Source organism: Psammomys obesus, unplaced genomic scaffold (genome assembly GCF_907164565.1).
Source record: "Psammomys obesus unplaced genomic scaffold, mPsaObe1.curated_primary_1811, whole genome shotgun sequence".
Lineage (NCBI taxonomy): Eukaryota > Metazoa > Chordata > Mammalia > Rodentia > Muridae > Psammomys > Psammomys obesus.
Window position 1 is genome coordinate 6,086 of NW_026592540.1, and position 7,934 is coordinate 14,019.

General features: G+C 42.2%; 1 pseudogene; it reads left to right on the forward strand.

Moving 5' to 3' along the window:
• The first annotated feature begins 628 nt into the window (after window positions 1–628).
• Window positions 629–7,689, forward strand: LOC129682077 (40S ribosomal protein S2-like; annotated as a pseudogene).
• Window positions 7,690–7,934: the final 245 nt, after the last annotated feature.

Below are 7,934 nucleotides of genomic sequence, written 5' to 3' on the forward strand. Positions count from 1 at the left end.
CAGCATATATTGCCACTTGAGTTTTTTATCTTAGCCATTCTGATGGGTGTAAGGCGAAATTCCAGGGTCTTTTTGATTTGTATCTCCCTGATGACTACAAATGTTGAGCATTTCTTTAAGTGTTTCTCTGCCCTTCTATATTCCTCTACAGAAATTCTCTGTTTAGCTCTGTACCCCATTTTTAAGTTGGATTACTCTATTTGTTGCTGTTTAACTTCTTAAGTTCTTTATATATTCTGGTTATTAGCCCTCTGTCAGGTATAGGGTTGGTGAAGATCCTTTCCCAGTCTGTAGGCTGCCATTTTGTTCCGATGACAGTGTTCTTTGTTTTACAGAAGCTTTTCAGTTTCATGGGGTCCCATTTATTGATTGTTGATCTTTGTCTTCATGTTTGTATTTATAGTATTCTAGGAAATAGGTGCCTGGGAGTGTTCAAGAAACCTGCCTCAACCTTCAGTGTCAACTATGATCTTAAATATTTTATGTGAAAAATAATAGATGACCTTTTCTCAAATAGAGAAATTACATTTAGAAATGAGTAATGTTCTATAAACTAATGCTTTGTTATTTATGTGTGGTTTTGTTTTGGAGGTATTTCTGCAGTTTTTCACATTTTACACTATTTTAGAAACATGAAAGCAGAAGCCAGAGAGATAATTCAGTGGGTAAACATGCTTACTGTCAAGCGTGAAGACCTAACCAACCCCTGGGACTCACATGGTGAAAAGAGAGAACCAGCTTCCACAAATTGTCTTATGACTTTTACACTCTATGGCAGGTACACACACTCACTCACACACACGCATGCACACACGCCTTGTCTCAACTGTCTTAACCATTTATTCTTCTTTTCAAAGTAATGCTGTTCTTGTCCTTTGCCCTGTGTTCTGTGATAGATGGGACAGCTCATAGTTGACACTCTCAGTGTTACTTTCCCCTGTGGTCTTTATAAGTATAATAATAATTACTTAGAAATACTTTTGTCCAAGATATCATTTTCTTTCTCTTTCATTCTTTTCTAGCTTCCTTCTTTTATTCCTTTCTTTCTTTTCAGGTCCTTCTCCAGCACCGTGTCTGCCCGAATGCCACCATGTTTCCCACAATGATGATGATGGCCTAAACCTCTGAAACCCTAAGCCAGCCCCAATTAAATGTTTTCCTTTATAAGAGTTACAGAGGCCATAGTAACAAATAGAAACAGCAACAGAAACCCTAACTAAGACAGTATTCTTGGGAGGAACAGCATCTCTTTCTAGAATTTTTTCCACATTTGAAACTATAAAGATCTCCTTCTCTGTAGATGACAGAGGGACAGAAAATGCTTCAAATCCCAGAGTTTATTTGAAGGCAAAGCCTACATTATGCTACAGTAGATGCCCCTATGTCCTACTTGAATGACTGTGGTGCATGTCTGACAAGGAATTCAGGAGTGATAATCATTCCCAGGCCATGCTGGACGCTGCCAGCTATGCCTTCTGGTGCATGTGTTTGTAAGAATGTTTGCGCAGTAAGTATCTAATCTTGGCTAGAACAGAAATAGAAGCAAGAAAACAAATTTCTAGTTAAACATACTTCTAATGTAAAAATGCTGATCCTGCAAGAGACTTTTGAGAGACTGCAGAAATTGGGGTAGACATGGTTCCTTCTTAGCCCCACCTAGGGCAATATTAGCCCACCTGGAGAGCAAAGCCCTCAAAGCCAACAGCTGAGGAGTTCGAAGTCACTATCTGCTGGCTGAGCTTGAAAGACCAACCAGAATATAAACAATAAGTTCTCCGTGGTTTCGCATCCTGGGACTTTATTTTCGAATGAGGCCCTATTCAGACTTGAGCCATTTCCTGAGGCTTAAGAACTCTGAGCCCACTATTTGCATTTGTTTGCTCAGTTGTTTGGTTTGTTTCTATTCAGTATATAAGTGATTCATTTATGCATTCACTCAACAGAGAGTGAAGTCACAGGATAATGAAGAAACTCTGATACGGGCCCTGGAACATTTCCTCCTCCAGTTTCTGCAGTCACCCGCCTTTACATTTCTCCTTGAAAATTCTGCAGCCAAAGCATGACCTGCCCAAGAGAAAAAGACAGCTTGCCAGCTGAAAAATCAACTGGAAATCCAAATGGAAAAAATAAATTAAAATTCTGGAAGACTGAGGGCTGTTTTTCCCACATTTTAAAAGGAGGTGTTATTTCATAGATCTTTGATATGCACTAGGACAAAATGAAATAGTTTTGTGAACGTACTAATATGAGTCATACAGTAGACACATAAATGTTAGCTACTTTTCCTTTTCTTTAGGGTTTTTAATCTTTAATTATGGGGTGTTCTTGGGTACAGTTGCTTGCTGAGGCTTAAAGAGGGCATCAGATCCCCAGAGCTGGCTTCATAGCCAACGTGATCAGCCTGACAGGTGAGAACGGAACAGAGGACTGACTTCCTCGGGAGAAGTTAGGTGCTCTCAGCTTCATGGCATCCCTCTAGCGCCCCTTTTAAATCTGTTTGGTTGTTTTATTTGTATCACATTTTCAGACAGGTGCCACCCATCATATCAAGAAACACAAGCACAAAAAGGGCTGGATTACTAGCTCCAAGGTCCTTATGGGAGAAACACTCAAGTAAATACCAGACAGCTCTGAGAGGTAAACGTGGCAGCAGAGGTGAGCACAGGAAGGACAGGAGAATCTAGTCCAGCCAAACATGGAAGCAGAGGACTGGGCAGAGGAAGGCCTTGGCATTTATGACAGCCACCATTCCATGGAATACTGAATTCCAGACATTGCACTAAATACTTTGGAGGCATTTTCTGACTGAATCTTATTTACACACACACACATGCACACTTTCCAGACAGAAACCCATGGGAGATTACCCAAGCTACTCTCAAGCATACAGACTGCCATGTCAGGGGCAAGACTGAGGCTGGGACCTAACACCCTCCATGTTCTTCCAAAGCCACAGTCACTGACCTGGTCATGTGGCTCTGGCCTGAAGTCTTGAGGTTAAGCAGCTGTGAGTCCAAATAAAGTGAAGGGATCCTGTGCAAAGATAACTGATTCTGAGGAAATTCATCTGCTGGCACAGAAGACTTAAAAAATAATCAGAGAATGAGTAGAGTGCTTGCCTAGGATGCCTGAGACCCTAGGTCCAATCTTCTAAATACATGTTTTCCATGATCTGCTTTCTGAGCCCCAGAAACCATGTAATCCTTCATGTCTCAAGTGAGGAAAAGAAGGGACTGTACTGAAGCCCCAGCACACACGTTCTCTTGTGTCCAGGGATCCTGGCTAAGCAGCCATCAATCAGCCTACAGATCTGGACAAGTCTCTGAATGAGGCCTCCAGTTAAGACTTATCTCTACAAAACCACCTCAACTACAGTTACTCTTAGAGCTACTTCATTAGCCCTTTCACTCTTTTTTCACTTTGGCTCCTGTGTTCATCTCCTGAAGCAATAAATTACCTCCAATTCCAGACATGACAGCACACATCATCCTAGGGTTCGACGGCCAATACAACGGGAATCACCAGGCCAAAATCAGGATGTTGCCAGCACACCGTCTTCCCTGGAGGGCCTGCAGAAAAATCTGTTTCCGCATCCTTCCCAGCTTCCAGAAACTCTCACCACCTTGATTCCTGGACTTCTCCTTCCATCTCCAGAACCACCCATCTCCAGCAGGTGGGCTTTCTTTCTGTGTTGTATCTCTGGTCTAATCTTATTCAGGGACTCCATGTTGACCTTGATCCCATTTGGGAGATCTAGAATAACCTCTTTAAGGTCAGCTGGTTACTGAACTTAATTCCACTCATGTCCTTGGTTCTCCAAGTAACAAGTACTGCAGATAAGAGGAAGACATGCCTGAGGACCACATGCCTTTGATCTGTCAGTGAAAGGCAGTCTCTCTGCTGCTTTCGTCCACCAGTGTAGGCAAAACAAGAACAGCTGTGGATGTGGCAGCTGACAGGAATGTACAATCCAGTTAAATGTTAATTTCAGATCAGCAATAAGTATAAGAAAACCCCACTCAACATTAGGATATACTTACATAAAACAGCTATTGTCCTTTTATCAGCACAGCTGTGGTAGACAACCCCAACTCATCACCAGCCCCTGTCATTCATTCGCTTCTACTTGACAGGAGAACATGAAGGGCTCATCATTCTTTAGAAAGAAGGCCGGGTATGAGCCTGAGCTCAGCATGGGCTGTGAGACCCTCTCTCAAAATAAGCAAAACCAAGAAATGAACCTTAATCAGATCTTTTAGATATGATGACCCGTGTATTTCACTGCAAGATAAGATTGCAAAGTGCAGTTAAATTCTAATAGTGTAAGTTCTGTATTTAAATCCCAAATATTGAATGGGCTATACTTATCAACTGTTTAATGTAAATTGATTGTTAACTCTGTGTCCTATATTTCCCTTAGCCAACTATGGCAACCCTATTTCCCTGAACCTTCTCAAGAGATGCTGCTCAGAAAGTTCCATAAACTGAAGCCAGATATGTCCTCTGTGTTTGTTTGGTTTTTGTTTTGTTTTGTTTGTGAATAAGAGCCACATAAGAAATAAAAAATATGATTGTTAGCATACTTTCTAAATCTACTGTAGGAGACTAATACATAATTCTATGTAAATACATATTAATCCTCTATGTAGCCTCACAAGAAGAAAGTCAGTCTCAGAACATAATTTGCCTAGAGACACTCAGCTACCTAAGTGGAATCTGGGGTTGTAGCTTGATGGTAGAGAACCTGCCTACTAGCGCCAGACCCTGGGTTCCATCACTGGTAAAAAGATAAACTAAAAATAAAGCTAAACACTGAGAAGTCAACCTGGTTCTGACAACCCACAGAAAAGCCATGTCTCCATCTTCCCGCCCATCATAGCTTGCTCGCAGGGAGCTGTGGCCCCTGCCCTTTAGCGTCCACCTCCTGTCAGCTATTTCAGCATCTAAGTACATCCCAAGTCTCTGCACATGATCTCTCTCTCTCTCTCTCTCTCTCTCTCTCTTGCTCTCTCTCTCTCTCTCTAAATTAATGAAACTATATCCAACTAGAGTTGGATGTACCTAAAAGCCCTAGACAGAAAAAGACACAAAGTCAGTCAATCCTAGGACGGAGAGAATATCTCCTGCTGTCAGATGGCAGCACAGCTTAGCTGTGACCCGTCTGTAGAAACGTCCTAGGTAGTTTTTAAAGTCTGAGGCACAACATTTACTAGGCTGCCTTTGACTAAGTTGACAAGATCAACTTTTATTTAATTTCATTCTATATTGAATCTTCTTTGAAAGCCACTTTTGATTATCCAGGCTAAAGGAAGGTATTGCAAAATACCAGATAAGAAAGCAATTAAGTTTCCCTTCAGAATATGTTGCTGTACTTACATTTTGTTCATGACAGTGAAGCAGTGAGGCTCAGAATCCCTGCCTGTGTGTCCAACCAGCCCTCTCTCTTCTGTCCCAGAGTCAAGCTGAAAAGATGCCCCACCCTTCAGGAATAGATGTCAGGTCTAGTGTGAAGTTCACGAGCCCTAACTCACAAACATGCTGTAACTCCTTCTGAGTCATTAAATCTCCAGTGGAGATTAGTTCTATTTCCTTTCCCTTTCCTGTACTAGGTTTTTGAGAGCATGAAGATATACTATCCACAGCCTCTGCCAGTCAGAAGTCATAGTCTGAAGAGATATATAACAGGAATAAATAGCCAAAATATGGTGCATGGAAATATCAACCAGCCTTAAAAAAAGAAATAAAATTCTGAAACATGCTGCAACATGGGTGAAAACATTACAGTAAGTGAAATAAGAGAGACACAAAAGCACAAATATGTAATATATGAGTTACCTAGAAAAGACAAATGAAAAGAGACAGATCACGGTATGGAGGCCACCAGAGCTAAAGGGAGAAAGGGGTGTGGGGTTATGACATCATAAGCCATATAGGGTCAGTTTTGGAAGATGAACACATAGAAATGGACAGGAGTGACAGCTGTACAACACTGAAGTGAATGTAACACTACTAAATTATGAACTTAAAAATGGTTAAAATGCAAAATGCTTCATTTGTTCTGTGTAATAATTTACTGTAAGTCTCAGCATCTGCTTCAATCCTGTTGAGTGGAGCCTTTCAGAGGACCTCTACAGTAGGCTCCAGTCCTGTTCCCTCTCTTCTACTGTTTCCAGTGTCTCTCCTGTTGGCCTTCTGAATGAGAGTTAAGCATCCTCCCTAGGGTCCTCCTTGTTGTTCAGCTTCTTTAGGTCTGTAGATTTTTATTATGGTTATCCTATATTATACAGCTAATATCTGCTTATAAGTGAGTATATACCATACATGTCTTCTGGTTCTGGGTTACATCACTCAGGATGATCTTTTCTAGTTCCATCCATTTACCAAACTTTGAGCATAGCACAGGGAGTCTTATGGGAAAAGGGAGGGATAGAAGGACCCAGAGGGGACAGGAATTCCACAAGGAGACCTACAAAGCTAAAAAATCTGACCCCAGCCTATCAAGTCTCATCAGGACTGCCTGGATCCTCTTTCTCTGTGGCCTGGCAAGGCCACATTCCCAGGGCAAGTGATCAAAGAGCAGACAACCGAGTTCATGACAGAGGCGGCCCCTGCTCCCTTTACTTAGAGACCTACATGGAGACTGAGCTGCCAATGGGCTACATTTGAGCAGGGGCCTAGGTCCTCTCCATGCATGGTCTTTGGTTGGTGCATCTGTCTCTTCAGGGCCAGCTGGGGTCACGTGGCAGGAGAGAACTCCCTGTTTCAGGGGACTAGGGGAAAGGGACGGCTATGTGAGGGAGAGAGGGTGGATTGGAAGGAGGTGAGGGAGGGGGCTTCAATTGGAATATAAAATGAATAAATTGTAAAAAAGTTAAAAATAAAATTAAAAAATAATTTAAAAGATAATCTTCTTAGTCTTTCATTCTTATTCTTATTCTTCCTCTTTGGGAAAACACCAAATGGCAGATGACACATTGCAGCGGGAGGGCCCAGAGGACCCAAGTGCTCAGGATTAGAAGGCCCCAGTTGCTTCCACAGAGGATTTGGCAGTGGTCTTAGAGGCTGCAGTCGTGGCCAAGGCAGTGACCATGGTCGAAGCCGTGGGGATTGTGTAGGTAAAGGCAAAGACAAGCAGTGGATTCCCATCACCAAGGTGGGCCGCCTGGTTAAGAACGTGAAGATCAAGTCCTTGGAGGAGATCGACCTGTTCTCCCTGCCCATGAAGGGATCTGAGATCATTGACTTTTTCTCTGGGCGCATCCCTAAAGGATGAGGTTCTAAAGATCATGCCAGTGCAGAAGCAGACACGAGCTGGCCAGTGGACCAGGTTCAAGGCTTTTGTCACTGTCGGAGACTACAACGGTCACACTGGTGTTGCTGTTAAGTGCTCCCAGGAGGTAGCCAGTGCCATCTAAGGGATTACCATCTTTGCCAAGTTTTCCATCATCCCTGTACGGAGAGGCTATTGGGGAAACAAGATTGGCAATCCCCACACTGTTTGTGCAAGCCAATGCCACCTTTGATGCCACCTCCAAGACCTACAGCAACCTGACCCCTGACCTCTGGAAGCAGACTGTGTTCACCAAGTCTCCTTATCAGGAATTCACTGATCATCTTGTAAAAACCCACACCAGAGTATCTGTTCAGGGGACCCAGGCCAGCTGTGGCTCCCACATAAGGTTTATCTAAGATAAATAAAGTGAATTAAGTCTATTATGAAAAATAATAATTTTCTGTAATTTGAAAGCAAAATTATCAACCAACTGAAAATTTCCTCTTAAGGGAATAATAGGTTTATTAAAAAAAATTAAGGCTAGTAATTTTTTTACCCTCCCCAAAGAATGTAACACAAATGTAGATCTTTGATCTGCAATTATAAACAAATCATCTGAAGAAAGAAATTGTGATGCTGTTTAATTCAATCAAGGGCCAAA